Source organism: Stegodyphus dumicola, chromosome X1 (genome assembly GCF_044657685.1).
Source record: "Stegodyphus dumicola isolate Sdum_Otavi_A_Nest chromosome X1, ASM4465768v1".
In the NCBI taxonomy this organism is placed as follows: domain Eukaryota; kingdom Metazoa; phylum Arthropoda; class Arachnida; order Araneae; family Eresidae; genus Stegodyphus; species Stegodyphus dumicola.
The window spans coordinates 180,597,400-180,620,476 of record NC_140780.1 but is presented as its reverse complement, the minus strand read 5'-3'; the positions used below and the strand labels follow the sequence as shown (position 1 = coordinate 180,620,476).

At 34.3% G+C, this 23,077-nt stretch overlaps 1 protein-coding gene across 1 annotated transcript in view; it reads left to right on the top strand.

The window, feature by feature from the left end:
- Positions 1-1,959: 1,959 nt before the first annotated feature.
- Positions 1,960-23,077, top strand: part of LOC118197180 (uncharacterized) — a 219,857-nt gene continuing 198,739 nt past the window's right edge. The window contains exon 1 of the mRNA XM_085807493.1: positions 1,960-2,038. The gene's annotated coding sequence lies outside the window, so the exon portion shown is untranslated. The remainder of the gene's footprint in view (positions 2,039-23,077) is intronic.

Here is a 23,077-nt window from a genome sequence, read left to right as displayed (position 1 = left end):
GGAAAAAGAGAAATATTTTTAATCTGGGATTCTGGAGATTTTTGGTGCATACATAAACTGATCATATGCTGTATTTTAAACGGGACAGTACCGTTATATTACCATGGATTTGTCGTAACTTGAAAAAAATCTGTGTCTAATCTACTAACCATTTCTTCGGATTCCTTCGTCGGGATCCAAAAGAAAGGAAAAAAAACCTGCCAGGCAAAAACCGCTTCGCGTCTTAGATGTTGCCTCGGTTCTGTAGCATTATTGTTCTATGTGCATACCGTGTACACTTTAAGCTCTCATTTTTACGTTAAATACATATATCGAAGTCTTTTTTTTAATTTTGCGGCTCTTACTGCTGTTGTTACTCCTTTGTGACATTTATCATCTAAACAACTTAGCAGGTGTTACTGTTACATAACATAAAGGTAGTGTTATGTAACAGTACTTAGTGTTATGTAACATAACCTTTTAGAAACCAAGGCAGAAGTAGTTAAAAAGTAACATTCCTACTTTTATCTTCTACGCAATCTGGCAAATAGCCAGTTCGTAGAGTATTGCTATTCAATGTAGAACAAGATATTAAATTTATCTTTCAAATTATTACTACAATTGCTTAACAAACTGATTGATTTAAACCTATGAAATGTACTTTTTAATAATTAATTTTTTTATTTTATTTCATTACTATATCAATCTATTATCGTTAATAATGCATTTAACTGATATATTTTATAATATATTTAACTAAAGATATTTTAGGACATTTACCCAAGTACATAGTAAAAGACGTTTCAAAAATAACAGTTTGGTTTATTATTTTATTATTATCATTATCATAGTTTTGGTCATAAACTGAAATAATAAAGGAGCAAACGTACACTTTCAAAAGCTTTCAGATGCACTTAACTGGATAAATTATGCCTCATGAAAGAAAAATGGTCGCTCAACGATGGCCATTTTTTTCACGTTCCTTTAAAAAAAAACATTGTTTGAGCATGAATATATGCATTGGCCCTCTATATGCGTTCACACAAAAAAGATTTCGAGTAAGTTTTTTTTTAATTAATTTTAATTCAATATATTTACGAAATAAATTTAAATATTTTCTTTATGAAATCCTTCCGTTTCTGATGAAATTTAGTTACCTACACATATGGCATATCGTGATATTTTTGTCAGGGTTTTTATCAATCCATGCAGCTAAGATCTTTATCTTTCAGTCATAACTGCACTTACCTCTAAGAGTAACAAAGTTTACAAAGAATATGATTCTTAATAATATCTTGATACCTTTCAACAACGTCTAGAACATCTGATAAATTTAAAAAAAAATCTTGAGATTGAAATTCACATTAAATATGTTTTAAAATGCTTTTTTAACGAAGAGCTATTAATAGATGTTGGTAATTATTCTGCAACTAGAAAAAAAAAAAAAAAAAAAAAAAAAAAGTAAATAAAGCGTATTGGCACATAACAAGTTATTAATATAATTATATATATATATATATATATATATATATATATATATATATATATATATATATATTATATATATACTTACAAAACTTATACAGTTTATTCAAAAATATTTCCAAATTTCTGTTGCAATGTACATAAAAATTTTCTCATAATTTCTCGGATTTTGCTTTGTACCTGTTTGGATAAACTATTTTGTGTTTGTTTCGATAAATCGAAAAGTTAAGAAATAACGAAACAGAAACCGTTACAACATCGGCGCAGTGGAATCACAAACAAAGCGAACTAAAGGACCTTGATCCTTAGATGTCAATAAATCTACTCCAAAAACCACGTGGAGAAGAGCTCATATTTGTGCGCTATTATGCTGGTTTTACTACTGGCCGCTCTTCTTCCGGCATGACGTCAACAGAGGGCGTGGTGTTACGGTATCACGTGGGTTAGAATAGATGAAAAGCTGAAAACCCGTTACTTTTCGCAGACAGCTGAGTGGCGGTGCACGGAGGAGGAGAGTTCGCGCTCGCTTGTTTAGATGATGACTTTTGTTTTCGACATGAAGCTCAGATTTCAGGTAATTCAAAAATTTTGTCTCTCTTTTAGTTTGCTTTGCTTTTTTTATGTCATACTGTTTATTATATAGTCAGTATATTTTTAACACTAAAAGTTGCATCAGTTATATAATGTGTGGCCTACTTTCTATATGGTACCACAGTGACAGTTTTCTAAAAATCTATACTAATATACAAAATTCATGTTTCAGTGAACTGTAAGTGCTGGGTAGTATTACACAGTTATTAATTTCCAAAACTTTTAAAATGTGCAAAATTTAGTTTTAGCTAAGGGTTTTATTCAAAGGCTCTTAGGAATTTATAAAACAATCTGACGGGATACAGCTGTTTTATTAGCAATCGATCCAAGTTAAGACTAGATTTTGTTGCTCTTTGAAGTTCACTTTAGGATGTTACATTGTATTAAAGGTTGTTCATTGTCTGTTTACTGAAATGCTTATAAAAAAAAAAAAAAACCTAAAATAAAAATGAACTGAAGTAGAGATGTTGCATTTATTAATAATTATTATATTTATTAAAATTAATTCGGCCTTAAAAAAGCAGAAAGCTTTCGGCTGATATTTTATCTTTCTGGTTTGCTATAATAAACAAATTAATTGTCTATTAATTATATTTCTAAATTCGTAAGAACGGCCTAATAATGATCGACTTGTTGAACTGTGAGCTTCTCAATACAAGTTAAGAATATATTGCTGTTATTAACATATAGTATTCTGAATTGTAAAAGACTGTATTGGAATATTACATTTATGTTATAGTGTAATATTTTCATATCACATAGCGTTTTTGCGCTAGCACTGTAGAAAGTACATACACATATAATATGTATTCTATTAAGAACTCCCTGTTTAATTAATGTAACATTTTCAAAGCAGTTGTCTTAGATAATTATAAATAAGGAAAGAGACGTATTAATTTTAAGCCTTTCTCATTGATACTAAAATTTGTTCTAACTATGTGCACTGTTGATTATTTGGATGGTTTATTGACTATGGCAAAGCAAAGAAGGACTATCTGCGATGTCTTCGTGGAGGATTTCTTAATGAACTTGTATTTACGTCGAATTCGAGATGTCTCATATTCACGTCACTCGTATTAAAACCACGAAAATCCTATGCAGCTAATCTACTCGCTGCAAATCGCATTCGGGATGAATTTAAAGTATTTGACAGTCACTCTTTCAGCCACTGGTAGCCCCGCACTGTTAGTAAGAGACTATCTCAGAATTGTATATTGCGTGTTTTGTGTATTCGACCAAAGAAACCAAGAAAGGGTTTGATGATTCTTCGTTTCGAAAGCTGTAATGTCTTCGTTGCAACAAATCGGTATATTCAGGCTGAAAATTCGGTTTTTGTGTTAGATATCAGAGCACCTAAAAGCATCAACATATAGGACATTTCATGAGCTTGCTGGTACACATAGCATTCCTGTGTTCCTGCTGACATGCAGGGAATGTCAAAAAGAAACATCGTATTATATATGTTACAAAGATTTCTGGTCACATATTATACAGGCTGTTTATAAATGAATGGTGGAGTTTTAAAAGTTAATAATAAATCGATGTATTATCTTCCCCGTGCAAACCCTACACCGCAATCATTGGCAACTGTCCAGCTTTCTCATGTGCTACCTGCTGTTTGCTTATCATTCTTACTGCGCAGCCGCAGCGTCAGTTTTCAAGATGGCGCCGCAACAGGAAAAGACTCTCTTTGTGCTCCGTTTTGAGGCGTCCAGATCTGTGGTTTGAAAGCAGTGTGAATTTCGTGCTTGTTTTCTGTACGGTGTCCTACGAGAAAGTGCATGGCCTATTTTTCTTCGAACAAGAAATTGTGATTGCTTATTTCTAGCCATGTTGGAAACCTGGGTGTTTTCCTAGCTGAACCTAGCGGTTGCAAAATGTAATGATGATTATATTTTACAACTGGACGGTGCTCCGTCCCATTTTCACAGGAATATATGAGAGCTTCTTAATCATGTTCTTCACGAACGCTGGGTTGGACGTCCTGCAACAGCAGACAGCAACCTTTTTCTCTGGCCACCCCGTTCTCCGGAATTAACTCCATGCGATTTCTTTATTTGGGGGTTTGTTAAATATCGACTTTATAGACCTCCAATTGCCCATGTTCCTTGAGGAAGTTTGGGGTCGGATAGAGCATACACTGCAGACCATCACGGCGGACATGTTACACCGAGTATGGGAAGAATTTGATTACTGTGTAGATGTGTGTCGTGTGACCAAGGGTGCACATACTGAAGGATTGCGATTAATGCATTAAAAAACTTGGACAGTCGCCTCTACTTATGCTGCAAGGTTTGCCCGTATAAAGTAATACATAAATTTATTATTAATTTTTAAAACCGCACCATTTATTTATAAATATCTTGTAGATGCTGAGTGGAGATCCTTTTATCACGCGTTAAATTTCCAGTCTATAGAACATTTCCAATCCACACACGCTAAAGCATATCACGTCTGATTAACACGACAGTATATATAATGCAGGTTTTTGGTTTAAGATCGGATGGTAATGGTAGCACGAAAGCAATATCTTTTAGCATACCATTCTCCACACACACACACACACACACACACACCAAAAAAAAAAAAAAAAAAAAAGAAAGAAAGAAAAACTGAAAGGTTTTAGATTTTAAATTACGTCCAAAGGGACTTTTTTTAGCATTTTGTGTGTTACATTTATTTATTAAATATCACGTTCGTCGCACTTAAACCATAAAATTCAGTTCAACAGCAATATCGCAAAATAGTTTAAAATGAGCATATCTTTAGAATTTCCGATTCAGAGACTCACGCGCTGGATATAAAATGTTTTTTCTGTACAACGTTGCCATGGCTCGCTTTGAAATCCTTGAGTTTGTTAATCAAAAATTCGTTAAAGTTTTACAAAATATGAAATCGATAATAAAACAAATTTCAAATTTCAAAGTTGGTCTTCCATATGCCCATATTCCTAGGAGGATTACGTCATTCAAAATTCGTTGGTTCTATGCACCGTTGTTTTATCACAATGCGAGAAATATACATACATTTATGCAGAATTTTTATTATTTAATTTCTTCAAATATAATGCAGGACGACTCTAACATTTGGTGGCAACAGTTTGGAAAGTGAAACGATTATTATCGTTAAATTTCGCGATGTATCGTAACAAACTCAAGGATTTCAAAGTGAGCCATGGCAACGTTGTACAGAAAAAACATTTTATCTCCAGCGCGTGAGTCTCTGAATCGGAAATTCTAAAGATATGCTCATTTTAAACTATTTTGCGATATTGCTGTTGAACTGAATTTTATGGTTTAAGTGCGACGAACTTGATATTTAATAAATAATCGTTTATAATGATTCAATGCCAAATCGCGAAACGAAAACAATAGTCCTTCAGGGACAAAGCCCCTTTGGACTAAAACAAAAATTCGCGAATAAAAAGCCGGCAGTTTCGGCCAGTTAAGATACCTTTGTGGTTTGCTTCTTTAAACTAGATACTTGTGACATGGTTAAAAAATTTCCTATAGAGTATCTGGAATGTGTAACAAGAAACTTAGATAGTTTAATTTGATGCATCACGCTTAAATATGTCCCAGTAACAATATTTGATATAAAGAGGGCCGGTGCCAGAGCCCGTTCAACTGTTGCGGCCACACTGGGATGGCAAAACTTACGAGCACAAAAGTTTTAGAATTTAGATAAGCATCAAGCTGCAAAATTTACGGATGGCAGAATTTTTAAAATTTAAGGGAGGCACTGCGCAGCAGAATTTGAGGCTGGCAAATTTTTTAGAATTTAGGGAGACACTGCACAGTAGAATTTAGAACCCGCAAAGATTGTACCGGACGGTTATAGGCTTAGCAGCAATATGATTCTTTTTTTTTTTTTTTTTATACCTGTGCTGTATTTCTGTGCATGTAGGCTGTGTAGTCACGATATGTATATTCTCGTGTAATGTTCACACCTTGATTTTTAGGAAGGGATACAAAGAAAGAATACATCCGTACAATCTTCCGCATAAGTACTTTTATTTTTCTTTTCCTACGAAAAATTCGTCTCATGTATGTGCTTTTATGATGGCTAAGCAACTAGTACAAAACATTTTGGGGGTTATCTGCATATGGGAAGGAATGCCTTCGTGGAGAACGTTTTAAAAGAAACTGGGTCGTATCCACTTTACGCATGAGGAAAGCCATGAAAACTCCCAGGCTGCCAGCCCTTTTGACGAAATGCGAACTCGGGTCGGACTACCAGCGTTCAGAGATATTACCGTTAGGCCGCTGGTGGAGGCTTTTGTTACGAAGTAAACAGTTAAATCTCTTACACATAATGCATTAAAAATGACTGTCGACTCCCAGTTAATCGGGGTATTGCCTCGACGATGTTAATGGTTAACTCAAAATCACGGTTAATCCAAGAGCAGTTACAGAAACGCGAAGAAAAATAATAACTTGTATTACAAATAAGAGAAAAAATACTGTTTACAATTCACTTATATTTTCTAAGCAGTTGTATCTGCATAATGAATTTATTTAGTTACGTAAATTAATTGCTGTGTAAAGCATTTAACTGTAAAAATTGTTGCATAAATTTTTGTAAAAAGCATTTAATCACAGTTATTGTTTGTCTTTTCTTTTACGCATGTTTTCTTCTTCAAAGGTTATCAAGTGGCTATCCCTAGGAGAGTAACTGCGAGTTATCCAATGGAATTACCTATGTAATGCTTGCACCAGGAAATATGCGCTGAAATTTTGGGACAGAAGGTGCTTATATTGCATTAGCGTATATGGTGGAACCTAAAATTTTCCACATTATCGCTCATAGTGTAAAATTATTGAATCAGAACTTTAATAGATTCTTTCGTTACTTTAATCGCTTGGAATAGAAACTGCAGGGAAATAAGCACCCTTAAAAATATATTTCGAGTGATATTTCCACATGTGTAATATGAATACCAGCCGGATTCCTTTAGAAAGTTTTCACGAAGGAATACCTCTTCTTAGGCAGTTAATTTACTGCTTATTTTGCCACAATCAGTTGACTAACCACCCTTTCTAATTATAATCTCATCAGTGGCAAAGTTGTGAAACACTAGTAGTTTTTCTCACTGTTGGGAAATTTCCATTCCTCTTTTGCGGCTGCGCTGAGCAGAAAAAGATGAAATATATAATCTCGCGGTAGAATCCGAGCCCCGATGTTCCTTATCGACGTGACCAACAGCCGTGAACCATTCGAGCGTGGTGTGGTGATTTCAAGGCATGCAAACCTGCAATAGAATATAGCTATGGAAAACTAGATTGTAACAGTAATCTAGCACAGTATCTCGGATAATTTACTAAGCCGCTAAGTACGTGCCTGACTGAATGAATTGACAAGTAGACTCAACTTTTGTTGTACTAGTCAAGTATATTCACCTGTTATTCATCATGTTTTTACTAACGTGTCATAGTCTGATATGATATGTTCATTCGTTTTGCTAAACTCAAGGAAAGCAGCCATTAAATCTTATGTTTTCAACTTTCAGGAAGTGTACTTACTCCTTTGGTAAGGAACCACGTTTAACACTACTGCGTATTATTCTCAAGAACCTTAAAAATCTAAACAACACATATGTTCTATTCCTGGGGACTGAGCCAACACCTCCTAGATAGTTACACCATCTAGATTGTCCAGTTGCGTGATTTTATAGTTTGGAGATAAAACTCAAATTCATTTTCTCTAAAGATATGAATGAAAAATGTACGTCATAAAGGAAATGAAATCGTGTTAAAGTATTTACTGTTCTTTCATTCTAGTTTCTCTCAGAATCAGGCTTTAATATTGGTAATTATCTCACTTACTATTTATTTGTTTCGTTAATTTTTTGGCGTATTTATCAATTATTATTATTTAAATTACACATACACGCACACACACACACACACACATATATATATAACAAGCAAGGTAGTTATTACAATACTGTATGACCAATTTGCTCTAGATAACATTTTGCGCAATATGCTGCAAAATAAGTAAATTAGAAATTGTAGTAAGCTCGCCTAAAAGTTACCAGGAGCTGTGGCTCCAAAAAGTTCAACACGTTTTAAGAAACAATGTCATTGAAGGGGGAGAAATATACTACACGAGAAAGGAAAAAAAAAAAAAAAAAAAAAGCAGTAAAATACTCAGCGTTGGAAACTAGTAAAGGCAAAAAATACAGTAAAATACTTATGGATGTGCCATTTGAAAAATTAATACATATGAAAATCAAACCATGTAACAAGTAAAACATTAAAAAAACAAAATCAGATAAAAAAGTAAGCGGAAAATGGTAAATTAGCCGAACTCGACTTCCAAACTGGCTTTTCAAGGGAAATTTCTGGTTTGAACGTCGAATCAAGCTAACCCTATTACGCGTTTCGCCGAAACAGACAATTGAAACTTTTTCGCTACACAATTTTTTTAATTTAGACAAAGTGTCTTGGAAAATTTATTAGTCTCAATTCTCTGTTCCAATTTCCCGACGCGTCCGCACAAAATGACACATTAAGGTGTTAAAATATGTAAAAACTATTCCAATTACATCTAAAATCAAGACTAAAATAAAAATAAAAATAAAAATAAATAGCGGTCTGCTATTAGTCCTAAATATACAAAAACATACGGGCTGGGCCTGCAAGCTTAAAGATTTATATATTTTAGAAATCTGTAATTAAATTAAAAGAAAATTAAGATGAAAACTAACAAAGTAGGTCTTGCTAAGACCAAGAAAAAAGTTGTAACAAAAGAAACAGAAAAAACTGATTTGTGGCGATGCAGAGCTCTCCCTCTTAAAACTAAGTTGAAAAGTAGTTGTAATTCCCTTCTGTGTACTTCAGTCGTGTGACGTAAGTAGGGGGGAGCGATGTTCTGTGGGCATCAGCCAATACGAAAAGACTGTCCGTTAGCTGCAACTCGTCTCTAATTTTCGAAGGGGGTCGGAAAGCTCGGAAAAACGTGAAAATGATTTCAAAATGGCGTCTGTCATGTAGTTGAAAGAAAAAATTGTTACTGAAAGTGAAAATGGCTAATTCAGCTAAAACTACTAAACTTGGCCACAAAAGCAAGAGTAAAAGGAAAAAACAGCCATTTGTTAAAAAAAGTCGTAATTCTTCAAGCTAGCGGGCGATCAAGCTACTATGAAAAACGAAAAGGCCCGATTTGTTAATAAAAGCAGTAAAATTGGCCATTATAGAAATTTAAAACTATTTAAACAATAGTATTAAAAGTAAAGTGCCAAAATTTTGGAGGAAAGATAATGTATAAACAAGAATTATCTGTACATTTTTACATTAAATTCTCTGAATCAGCCATCCACCGGGCTTTAGGCATAAAATATCATTATCTAATTCAGAAAATCTAAAAATAGGTAAGGCTAATGCCAGCTTTTTTTAGGGTATTTTTAATTATTTTATGAGGAATTAGGTTACTTTTCAAAATAGTTACGAAGTATAGTATTTCTTCTTGTAAGTGTTTTGCAGTATTGCAGATTCTTTTTATTCTGAGTAGCTGTGAATAAATTGTGTTAAGTATGACTCTTTTGGAAATATTTGAATTCCAGTTAGTTAATTTTAATGTGGAAAAATTAAATTCTCTTCTTTTGTCATAAACTTTAATAAAATTGTAATCAATAATATGTAAATCAAGGTAGACTACATTATGCTGTTCTGTATTTGTTTTATTTAGTTTTAAGCATGTAGGGTAGATATTAGCTACTTCTATTTTGTTGTAGTTATTAAATGCAATGACATCATCAATATATCTATAGATGTGTTGGTAAAATATACGTTCTTCTGTACTGAGTGAACGGACATAGGTCAATTCTTTTGTAAAAAGGAATAATTCACAGACAGAGCTTGAAAAATTACCGCCCATTGGGATTCCCTGTACTTGTTTAAAGATGCTATTGTTAAATTGAATAAAATTATTGAAGAGCACGCTGGAGAGGAATAGTTGCCATTTTTCGTTGCTGAGAATGGTAGAAAACTGCGGAAATAAATCTGGAAGAGCTAGTAAACTTGTAAAAATTTCTTCAAGTGGTAGAGAAGTATAGAGGTTTTCAAAGTCGTAGCATTGGATATGGTCTATTTTAAGTGAATTCACAGTTTTAAGAACTAGTTCGTTACTAGAGATCATCCAGTTGCAATGCAGATCCTCAAAATCATAGTTATTAATTAGGTCACGTATCACACGAAGTTTTTGTGCAAAGAGATAATCTATTTCTTTGAGATAACTTTTGGTACTATTAGCTATGAACCTGAATTTTATTGGAGACTTATGAAATTTAGGTAAGGCATAGAGATTGGCAAACCTGTTGTTATATTTCTGGGGTTGTATTTTTAGCCTTTTATGGAGTGCGTTAATCCCACAAGGTTTTGGAAATGTTATATAAAATTAGTCTTGGAATGCAAGGCAGAATTCGAATTTAGAAAGCGAGAGCAGAGTAAAAAGGCGCAAATTACAGAATCATCGTTGGAGTATTGGTTTGAGCTTGTGGGAGACACTTTCCTCGGTTTCTCGTCGGTCTTCTTATCGTGACGTCACTGGCCAGTCAGCCGCTCGTGCTTATTCTTCGAGACGGTGTTGACTGAGCGAGCTTTTTGTGTGTTGCTTTCATGGTTTTTGTGTATGTGAAGCATAAATGAGATCCATTTCCTTTAGAAATTTTTCCAAGAAAGCATCGCTTTTTTTAGGCAGATAGTTCTTTTTCAGCTTTGCAGTAATAAACTAGTTTAGTTTTTAATAGTGATATAAAAATCTTATGCGAGAGCTAAAAAGTAAACTAAGAGCGTCTGATAATATTTTCCAAAAATATATGTTAAAAAAATTTATAATTCTATTTTAGAAATGTTTTAAAAAGCAGTGCAAACATTACGATAATCTCTAAGTGAAAAATAATTATTATATCTGATTTGAAAACATATTTTTGTAAAGAGGGGCAGATTTCAATTTAGATTTTACGAGATGAAATATTTTATTTAATGAGTTTAGGTTTACGAAAGATTAGCTAAATAAAAGGCATGTGAGCATACATTTTTTACCGTTACCTAAAAAATAATAGACCATTCGAGTGAAGTGACTAATATTTTTAGAACGACAAACTTCAATCTGTTAGCTGAATTTGAACGATAAAAGAAAGATAGCCTTACAATTTGATGATTATGAATTATCTCAATTTGATCTACATACTCGAATCTTGAATTAGTTTTATCTCAAGAAATAGGTACTTATTCACTTACCGAGTTTAAGTTGCATATACTTCGTTTTTAAAAGCATAATTCCGCAGAATTTTGTGGGATGCATTTCATATTTTTTCGTTAAAAGTACCGTTATATCGGATAGGCATTATAGGACTGACATGCATGGAAACATCAAGAAACATTACATAAAATTACACAGACATCTGCTCAAGGGGTGAGATGCCTTCATGAAGGATTTTCTGAAGGAAACTATTCGTATTCAGGTTACATATATGAGTAAAACCTCTGCTCAATAGGAATCCACCCTGGGCAAACTACCAGCAATCGGAAGCCTTTTCCACGAACGCTAAGCACTGGTTGTTCACTTAACCCTCTGACTAGCACGGTGTTTTGGCACATTCGCTTAGGCTCATGAAGAGCTGTATTTGAACAGCATTTATTAGCTAATTTCACAGAATTACTTATTTTAGTCTCTCTTTTCATAAACTTCCATTCATTAAAATGATATTAACGGGATTGAAGAAAATAAAAAAGAAAAGTATTTTAAATTATAAACTAATAATATACTAAGTGACAAAAAAAAAAAAAAAAATCTCCTGACGGATAAAGCCGGTCATGCCACTCAGGGCATGATTAGATTAGGTTATTTTATTTATTTATATTATTAATTTAAATTAGGCTATCTGAATACGACAAAGCCCTCAAGAACTATCTGCCTAAAGGGAGGGATGTCTTCGTTAAAGACTTTCTAAGGAAAAATGGCTCATATTCACGTTATACAAGGAGAAAACTAGGGATACAATCAGCCCATTCGCTTAGGTTTAAATCTTAATAGAACTACGAGTATTCAGCGGTCTCAACCACTCGGCTAGGGTGGACATCACTTGAATTTATATGATCATACTGCATGAATATTATTTTGTTAGGGTTAAGTAAATAATATCATTTTGAGCTCTTAAGAATGTAGTAAACTGTTCTCGATAAGTATAAACTTCTATTCTCAGTTCTTATTCTTCTTCATATTAAAATTTATTGCAGTTTGGTAAAGAAGTAAATAATCGCGGTGAAGAATGTGTTTAGTTAACATTTATGCCTGATATAATGACTGGCAGATGGAAACAAAAATACATTTGAGTTTCATTGTTACCACTATGTGACAGATATTTACTGCCGCAACCGAATTCATTTGAGTTGGTGGAGAGCATACATTTTCAAAATTTAAATAAGTAGAATTTTGTTGCTAAATAAGTAGAAGTCGTGTTGTGTGAATTTTTGAATGAATAAATAAAATGTTTGATATATGAAAAGAAATTAAATTCAGGAATTCTTTTATGCATTGGTAGTTTTTTTTTTTTTTTTTTTTTTTTTTTTTTTTTTTTTTTTTTTACTACATTTCTGCCGAAAAAATACTTTCGAGCAAACAAATGTTAAATTTTTTCCCCAATATATTTTGAAATATTCGTGTGACTATCTAAACAAGTTCTTTATTATTTAGTACTTTTTCAAAAAAAGGATAATAAAAGTGTTTTGAAGCTGTTGAAAGGATTCAAGTTTAATGTTATTTTTGAAAATAAATGTCTAGGCTTTCCAAGGATTCAGAGCTAGTGGCTAAGTGAATAAAATTTTTTGAATAGTAGTTCTGTATGAGTTCCATTCTTCGTTCAGAAATAATTTTTGAGAATGCGATTTTGCGTTATGTTTCCGTATAGATTAAATACAAATGATACCCTAGAAAAACTCTAGAAAGACCATTTTGAGTCAGATAAGCCTAGCTTATTTGTTAAAATAGTCTAATCTAACACCGTATTTAGACAATAATACGGAAATCTGTGTAAAAGTATATAAATATTTATACCTTTCTTCAAAAGCGTTTATTAAAACATGCAACTTGCCTTTTTCAACGTGTTGCATACTGAGAGTTGGGTCCAAAATTTTACGAATGTGATTCAAGACATACGCATGTTTCTTTAACGTTAGTGTCGTTATAATTAAATTAATAGTGCAACAGTTTTCGTAACAATCTCCATGGCAACATTTAGAAATGCAAATCTAAAGAGTGCACTTGCGGCTATTAGTCAGCAAGCTGAAATTGATGCAGTTATTATTATTACCATTTTAACTGCAGCGTCATACAGTCAACGGTTTAATTTGTTTTACTTAATTTTATAAATTCTCTGATGGTAACTTCAGACGTGCGAATAAGATTAACATCAAACTTTTCTTTTATTTTAACATTTCAAGTGTTACAAATAAAAGTTCAAGTTGGATTTTTATTTGCTGCAAGTTTAAAATAGTGCCACATAATAACACCTTTACGAATTAAGCAAGATATGCAAAGATTAGGTTAGATTAATCGAATATGGGTAAAGAACGCAACGGCTTTCTGCATGACGGGAGGGAGGCTTTCGTGGAGAGCTTTCTAAAAAAAACTGGATCGCATTCACATTACTTTAGAGGGAAAACAGCAGTTCACCTGGGATCAAACAGCCAGCTTTCAGTCGTCTTACCCACTCGAGGACTGGTGATGCCGTATCTGCCTATGGGAAGGGATGTCTTCGTGGAGAACGTTTCAAGGAAAACTGGCTCATATCCACGTTATACCATAGGGAAACCTCGAAAACTCCTACGCAGATAGCCCGTTCGCTGGTATTCGAACCCTGGCCAAACTATCAGTTTTTAGCGACTAAAGTCGGCTGCTGGTGGGACGTGCAAAGAAATTATGCAATTATAAACCCCTCGTAATTTTGCCTTACGCCAATAATGCATTAAATCAGATTTAAAATATATTGACTCATCCCTGAGCACCGCACCATAATCTTATCTAATACAGCAGGTAGGTATTAAATGAAAAACATTTTTTTTTTTTTTTTTTTTTTGTTTTTTTGTTGTTGTTGTTGTTGTTGTTGTTGTGTTTTCTGTTGTATTTCTGTAGCAGAAAAATAAAGCCCGCTCAATCGGTAATATCAATATTTCCCTATAAAATTGGACTTTTCTGACTTTTTTAAATTAATCTAATTTAAATAATAGCTTTGTCAAAAGTAGCTGGAGATGAAGTATGTCGATCTGCATAGAGTGTTGCAATAAATCAAAATTCCAGACACTGTTGGTCTTCGATTTATGCATAAAAATAGGAAAGGAGACAATTTGTTTTATATATTTATTCTGTTTCTTAATTTATTTGATTAAGTATCCCTTCAGATGCTGGACAGAACAAAAGCAAAGATACGTTAATTATAATCATAAAACGTAAAAAAGAATGGAAATCATTACATAAATATAATTTAAAACCAAAGGAAAATTCCTGCAATATCTAGATCTCAAAAACTGTAAAATCCGGGAGCGATTGGAAAAAACTGAGAAGACTAAAAAAAAAGAAGGAAGGGACGGGTGAATATCTCTGAGAGTGTTTTCATTCGAATTTCTTCAAATAAAAAAAAAAAAAAAAAAACTCTTAATATAGCAACTAAATTGTTACAACATAATTTAGGTTAAAAATAACACGCTGGACAAATTGTAATGATAATTATTATTATTATTATATGTTATTAAATAAAATAATTTGCACTTGCTTATATTGTTATTTGAATTTAGGAAGAATTAGGCATTCAAAAGTTCAACAGGCTTTTCAAAATGGAAAATTTCCGGGTTATTTGGAGCAACAATAATATCTAAGTAAACAGAAACAAATTTATTGCAAATAACTTCCCCTACTCTGTTCCTCTGTTTGTTTGTAAATCTTAATTCTATAAGCATTCAATCCCGTTTTAATTGTTTCTCCTTGAACAAAAATGTATTTTATACCCGTCAACAACAAATTCCTGCATTAACCTATCTCTGAAAGTATATACCTAAGCTAAGTAGTGAAAGCCATAACTTTTCAATGGAGTGCATGAAATATGCATGGGTCTTTTCATTAACTCTCTCATAATCTCTTGTTTCAAATGGTCGTCAGCTTGTGAATTTGGGAATGGGTGGCCTGAAAATCTACTTGAAAAGACAGACTGTTTGATTTATTGTATTAATTGTCTGTCTAGTTGTTTTAATTGCTAATTAATGCTAATTGTTTTATATGAAAAACCTGACAGTGACACTCATCGTTATTAAATTCCTACTCTTTATCGCTTTTGAATGAATTAAGCATTTTTTAATTAAGCAGGTGGTCGATCTTAACTATGGAGCCTTAGAAAGTTCGCTTTTCCAGCGTGATCTTCGTGCATTCGTAAACAAATGTATCATCTTTCGATCAAGGTTCGAATCCCGGCGAACAGGCTGGCAGCATGAACGTTCTTATGGGTTTTTTTTTTTTTTTGTGTGTGTGTGTGTGTGTGTGTGTGATAGATACGAGCCAGTTTCCCATTAAAAGCCATCTCCGAAGGCATCTCTCCCCTTTAGGCAGATAGCCCTTGTATGCTTTGCCGTAATCAAATAATCCAATCACTCTTCGAGCTGAATTAAATCACACTGGCAGCGAATGAAGCATTTATTCTCGTTTCTAACCGTTTGCGTGATAATTCCTGTCGAAGAAGACCAAGCAAAATGGTTATGTTCTGTATATGATTTGTTTTATTTATTTCATTTAAATAAATAAAATGATATAATGTTAACGAAAACAAAAATTTGAGTTCAGTGTTGCGCGACTTTCAAGAGATGGGGGGGGAAATGAGATTACTATACTTTCTGTAGTCTTTATTGTTTCAGAGCCGCTATAATATACTAGTATATCTCAGGGAAGATGTGAAGTAATATATCGTTTTTTACAATCAGTCATCTTAACAATTAAAGTGCTGGTTGGATAACGTCTAAAAATTTTTACCCTAAGTTGAGGAGATGATTTTACCATTTAAAATAGAAAGGGCGCTTGCTCCTGCGTGTTAAGCACATATGCATCTTCAGATGTCTTATTAAAAGCATATTTAAGTAAATTACTGTTAGTTACATACATGTGTGCGAATTTTTCAGAAAAATGCTTTTTTATAATCTGTATGTAAATGTCTCTGAAAACAAAAACGGAAATTAAATACTCCTTTTATAAAAATCTTTCATTCTTTCTCAATTTATTTTGCTGGTAAACTACCTGCCTCAACTTGCTATAAAAGCAGGCCGTAATTTTATCTTGTTCTTATTCTTAGTGCAAGTTTTGAAGAGTGTAGTTCGATTTTTAACTGGTATGTTTTCAAAGCTAAGTGGAAGTGACAAAATAACATAGTCGGCATATTTTGCTTTATAAGTTCAGTTAAATAATTATTAATAGGAATATTAATGCAGTGCATAGAGATCAAACAGTAAGCATAAGCCGGTGTCAACGGTAGTTCCAGAAATTCCCCGCCAAAAAACTTACAGCTTGGAAGACGAACCTCTCCCTGAAAGAAGCTTGTCGAAAATGTCTGTGAACCCTGGTAGAGCAAAGTTTCATCGTAACTGTTCAGCAGAAGATAAAAGAGAGTATATTTAATATTAAAAAAGAACTTTTATCTAATTTTGAAAACTGAAATCAATATAAGTAATCCGGGTGTCTGCGGGATGAATAAGGCGGGAATAAGCTAAATATCATATTGTATTTAATTATAATATTTGTTTAGAAAGCTACATTTTATCTTCCGAAGCAATCTGTTGTCAGTTAATTTTTGGAAAGATTGGTTTGTATTTTGAAGCTTCGTATAAAATTAAACATTTAATGACGGAAAAAAGACATTCATTCGAAAATACGAAATTAAAGCTTTTCTGTTAAAAATCTTATTAATGATATTGTTTACAAAACAAGCAGGAATTTTTAAAATATGGGCTCCATTAAAATGGTTACGATTAAATTGATAATTTTATTTTTTATATATATAATTTAATTTTGTTTGGAAATTAATAAAAAGCGCATTATAAATCATGAATTTCACCTGTGCATGTAAAAAGTATGGTGTTTGAATAAAAATGACGACACAAAGTATCATTCTTACAAAGACTTAAAAATCCGAATACTGTATACAGCAGCGATCATAAAACTGCAGTTTTTCATGAATAATTGGTAAAACTAATTTGCGAAGATCCTGAACTCGTCGCAAAGGGCAGTATGGTTAGAATATGTTCCTTTGTTACAAAGTAGTTCGCATTCCCGTGACAAAAGCTATTTTCCAGAATGCGGGAGGAAGAGGATTCTACCCCCCCTTTCGTTATTTTCAAGGGTCGTGGACGTTGGCTGCAGAAGGCTTGTGCATCACGATTTACTCCCCATCCACGTCTCCTGCAATATCCTACTCTGTGTATGGCTTTCTACCGGTTTATGCCTTTTTCATTCAAAAGATTGATTGCGTTTTCGAAAACATGAATACTCAACTATTTGTAAAAGAAAATTTAAGATAACCGTAGCTTTTTTTATTTTTAAACATTTGTGATACACGTCTTTTTCCATGAATAAAAATCGGTCGCAATAACTTGTCTAAAATGAGTATGGTCTACTGCATATTTGGTAGGCAGCGAAGGAACGTCACGTTTATAAGCAGGATATGAAAATTGCATTGCTCAACGTTCTTCTCGTGCAAATAGGTTGACATTTAAGGTTTAATTTCTAAAATTAGAAATGCCGGAGGCCTCTAAAAGGTAGTTATGAGAGACTAACAATAAATAAATAATAAAAAAATCTAATAAAATAATAAATAATTTAAATAAAAGGAACTAAAATTGAAATTCAATTACATTTCAAATTCAAATGTAAAGAAAATGAATAAAAATTTAATTAAATTAACGATAAAAGTTAAATAACCAAATAAAATACCGTATCTCGTTTTAGTTGGAGGTCCGGCTGAAATTATAATTTCCTAAAAACTAAGAAATAACGACGCAAAGCTTCGGGTGAAATCAAGCCCTGAATGTACCCTATAATGTACTCTTTGAAGGCATGACAGAAAGAAAGATCATTCTTTTTCTAATGCACTAGTGGGTCGTTGCACTAAGGCTCCAATGCACTACGGATAGAATTAATAATTATCACAAAAGCTGAGAAGTATCTGAGTCGGGCCTCGCCGCAATTTAAACATTGTTGACATTCTTATATAAGTTGCAGAAAATAGGTACTTTGAAAGGGCTTCTTATTTCATATTTCAAATATGTACTAAAAAAATTCTACAAAAGTCACTTTCTAAGGCCTTTAATTTTGAAAAGGTCATTTTCTTCTAAGATCTCAGTATACCATTTGCAAAAATTACAGGGATGGAGTACTTTTCGCTAGTACGCGAAAGTCAGTTAAGTGTGGTACGATGGTTGAAAGTGAGCTCTTCTGTTGTTTATAAATTTTGGAATCAGTTTCCTAAGCATGCAATTGTTATTCCGAAGCTCAATCAAGGAAGTTTTAGGATTACGACTTCTGTACAAGACAAAGATTTAGGTTTACTCGATTATGGCAAAACATGCGAGGGCTTTCTGCTTATACACAAGACAAATATACGCACTTAACGTTTAGAGCTATTAGGATGTTTTAAACCACAGGAGACGTGAAAAAGGAGCAATTTCCTCGCCGGGACTCGAACCTCGACCTTTCGAATACGCACCGAGTGTGCTACCGTTACACCTCGAAGACATACGAGAAGGAGGGAGAAAATGCTCCCTCTTTTAAAGGACGACTGAGGATTAGGGGACTCAATCGCCAAATCCTGGTGGTGAAGCATCATCATCCACCACCTTTTAGTTCGGGCGCCACTGTAGAGTCATTGGGTTATTTTTGAAGCGGGAGACGTGAAAAATATGCAATGCCCGCGCCGGGACTCGAACCTGGACCTCTGGAATACGCGTCGAGTCCCGGCGAGGGCATTGCTCATTTTTCTTGTCTTCTGATTCAATAAAACCTAGTGATTCTACAAACTTCCAAGATGAAGCCTGGATCTATTTGAGCAGAATCGACTGTTCTACAGCTTCCCGTAACTCTAGGTAGGCAGTAATTTACATATCCCTTCCTCATCTGACGTCACGAGAAAGAGTGACGGGAATCAGTATACAGTCATGTGAATTGAGTCGAAAACTAAATGAGATCATTATTTTCCATAAATAAATCCAATCATTTGATGTCAAGCATTTCCGGAAGTTATTCAATGTTTCTGCCTATATCTATCTCAAATGAACCGTTACAAACACTCCACAAGTTGCTGATCTGAATCCTGGTAGCTAAACCAGATTTAAATCCCTGCGAGCGAGCGTTTTGTCGGTTTTGCCAGGTGTAACATGTATATGAGCTAATTCCCTTTAAAAAGTTCTCCACGAAGACATAAGTATAAAGCCATCATATGCTTTGTTATAACTGATTAAACAAAGTTATCTATGTGCAATTTAGTGGTTTTTGCGTTTGGAATACAAGAAATCATACAGATCAAAATCATTCGTGGTGGAAGCACTGTCGTATATTTTTAGCCAAAAGTTCCCACGCAGTGAACGACGTATAATTTGGGGCATTAATTAGGCCGAAAGAACCATATGTTTACGACTTCACGCTTTCATCCAGAACTCTTTTTCTCCAATTGTCCAACTATCTTGTGTAAGTAAGTGAAGTTGTATTAATTAGATTGTTTACGGCTCCTGAAGCTGAGGAGCTTTACAAGTAGCCGAGCTGTAACATGGCTAAATATTAATAATTTGACCTAGGCTCAAATCCGGATGACCGGGCAGACTGCATGGACGTTTCCATTGTTTTACTCTTATGTAACGTGAATACGAGCCAGTTTCCCTTAACCCTTCCGCGACGGGAAGCGCAAACGTCCACTTATCGCTAGGCCGGCAGTCTCTTTCGCAAGTGTCTGTCCAGGGCCGGAGGATTTTTTTGCTATTAAGCCTAAATCCATGAAGAAGCAAGAAACGCACTCATTTCTCGGCTGGCTTTCTCGTAATATAAACACGTGATATAAACATTCGCGTTTCTATATCTCTTCGAATCCTTTTCGTATTCTTTTTTTGCTACCATGTAGAGTCTTTTAGGCTTACTATGTGATGTTCTATTACGTTTTGCATTGCTTTTATTTCGGAAAGCCTTCAGTTTACTTATATATTTACTTATATACCTTATACGACTTCACTTTATTATTGCGAGCAGGCGTGTTTTATCATACGAATGATAAATAAGCCAATTAGTGATATGAATGAGAGTGATGATTCATTTCCTAAAGGGTTAGAAAGCAGTATTTCTAGTTATTCTCATATGGACATTTTGTCAGAGATTGAGCTGATTGAGTGTCTATCTTCCAGTTTACTTGTAAACAGACTTTCTTGTACATTTTTATTAATTTAAAAGTTTATTAATGTATTTTATCAATTAACACTTTGGAATAACTTGAATAGCGCTTCCGATAATTCTTTCTCAAAGCGAGCAGTTTTTTTAAATATATTTTCATATAAAGTAAAGGATAAAGATATTTAAACGCTAATTTTACCACATATGATAGCTTAAAGAGCCGTCATAAAGCATAACATTCGGAGATATTCCTTTTCCCCTATGTTTATTTAATCAAAAACCACGTGTATGTGAGTCATGCTTCATTGAGTAGAAGGTCAAATGTACATGTATCTGAAACCATATGGACATACAATGTCATCTTGTGCCAAAAGTTATAGTTTTTAAAACGTTCCAGGACACTGGCACAAATGTGTGACAGCCGAGGATGAACGAAAAAACGCTCTGCCACGCCAGCATGTCGGCCGGGAAATGAGTGCGTTTCTTGCTGGCACGTATACGTGACAGTCGACGCGAAAGTGTTAAAAAGTCGTTCATGAAGGCATCGCTCTTAGACAGATCCCTCGCGTGCTTTACCATAAACCACTCCATCACCATTAATCCTCCTGAAACTCAAAGATGACTTGTACATTGTTCATCTTCAGCATTCTCTTCCGATCACGAAAAATGTCGCCCGAAGACTTCGGCTGAGCAAAAAAAAAGTAACATCCTTATAACTTGCCTCTACAAATACAACGTTTATGAACCAGATTTTCCGAGTTTTACGCAAAACTTTACCGCTTCACTACCGCTTGAGACTTCGCTGCATATAATTTGAGATGAGTAATAAACAAGGCACACCCACCAGCGGCCAAGCGGTAAATTTGCAGAACTCTGGTAATTCGGTTCGAGGCTCGAACCCCAGCGAACGGGCTGGCTGCATGGGCGTTTTCGAGGTTTTCCCCATGTGTAACCAATTTCCCCTAGAAAGACCTCCACATAGGCAGATAGCTCTGGACTGCTTTGCCATATTCAAGTACCCTAACCTAACCAAATCAAGGCACAAAAAACACTACATACGTTACTAACGTAGAGATTGGTAAAAATATGCAGATTACGGCATTAGGGCTATTTGCTTCGAGTAGGAGTCAGGGCCGTCTTAATGCGTGGTCCCGTTGGGCATTTGCCCAGAAGACCCTATTAGTATAGGGGCTTCATGTTAATATTTCATTTACATTTCATTCCTGTCAATGGTTGTTGTAGGGACCCGAGCATACTGGTCTGCTCGAGGCCCATAATGCTGTAAAGGCGGCACTGGTAGGAGTGCCTTCGCTGAGAACCTAGGCCTTACACGTGGCCAATTAGTTAAGAACGCTGAATGCTGAACCCGGGTTTGAATATAGGCGAACGAGCTAGTTGCTTAGTTGGTTTTCGTGTTTTTCCCATGTGTAACGTGAATACGAGCCAGTTTTTCTTAGAAAGTGCTTCACGAAGGCATGCCTTCCCCTAGGCAAATAATCGTTGTGTGCTTTTCCATATTTAAACTACCTAACGCTGAATTCCTTTTCTAAGAAACTCTCGTATTCACGTTACACATGGGAAAAAAACATGAAAACGCCCATGCAGCCAGCCCTAAGCCGGTATTTGAACCCAGGTTAAACTACCAGTGTCCAGTGATCTTATCCGCTCGGCCGCTGATGTAGATTCAACCGAAAACAGACAAACTGCGAACCTGAATTCCTCCTTCCAAAAAGAGTTTTAGAATTCATTCTTGCTCAAGCATATGAAAGAAATTTCTAAAACTAAAGGATTAGCGTAACAGAAATTATACTAGACATGAATATCGCTAGTTTTTTGTAATATCATAAAGCACTGTCAATGCAGTTGTAAGCCGACATTTCAAAATAATGAGCTGTGATTAAAACGGGAAGAAAAGTAAAACTGATGCAATATTGTTGTAAGAATACTTACTCCATTTTATCGTAATATAAACCTCACAGTGTTTCTGTGGGACCCGTCAGGGATTTTTCACAGTGCGTTGATAATTTAATATTAGTGAAAGTTCATTAACGTTAGTAGCGTTAATGAATGTTCAAACGTCATTGCAAACTAACCTGAGTGAATAGTATCCCCATTAAGATTTGACGCAGTGCTAATGTGGATAATCAACCGAAAATTTGAAAATTTATTGTGCGATGTCTAATACATTAGTCTCCAGTATCTGATAAACTAAGCATATGCCATCAGTTTCCCTTTACTTATATAGTAGGCACGTTTATATAATATTGTTGAAGGACATTGATTTGATGGTCGGATATTTCGCATGGAGCTCATTTAATTCGTAATGCCAGGGTGTAGCGAATTCTGAAGTGTGAAATGACGTTTCACTTCGAACTTCCATGCATCCATTTCTTTCATAACCAGAGCGGTTTTTGAAGCCTTCCAGCGATTCAAAGTAAGTTGAAATCGATCCTTTCGTTCCCCATGTCAGACATATTCTGCGTTTCGTGTAGAATTGAAAGTAAGAATTTAATATCTTTTGGTAAATACTTCTCTTTATTTTCTCTCTGTATTTTTAATCACTTGTTGATTTAAATGCTATTAACTTTGAAATTAAATTTTGGCTCTATCAATT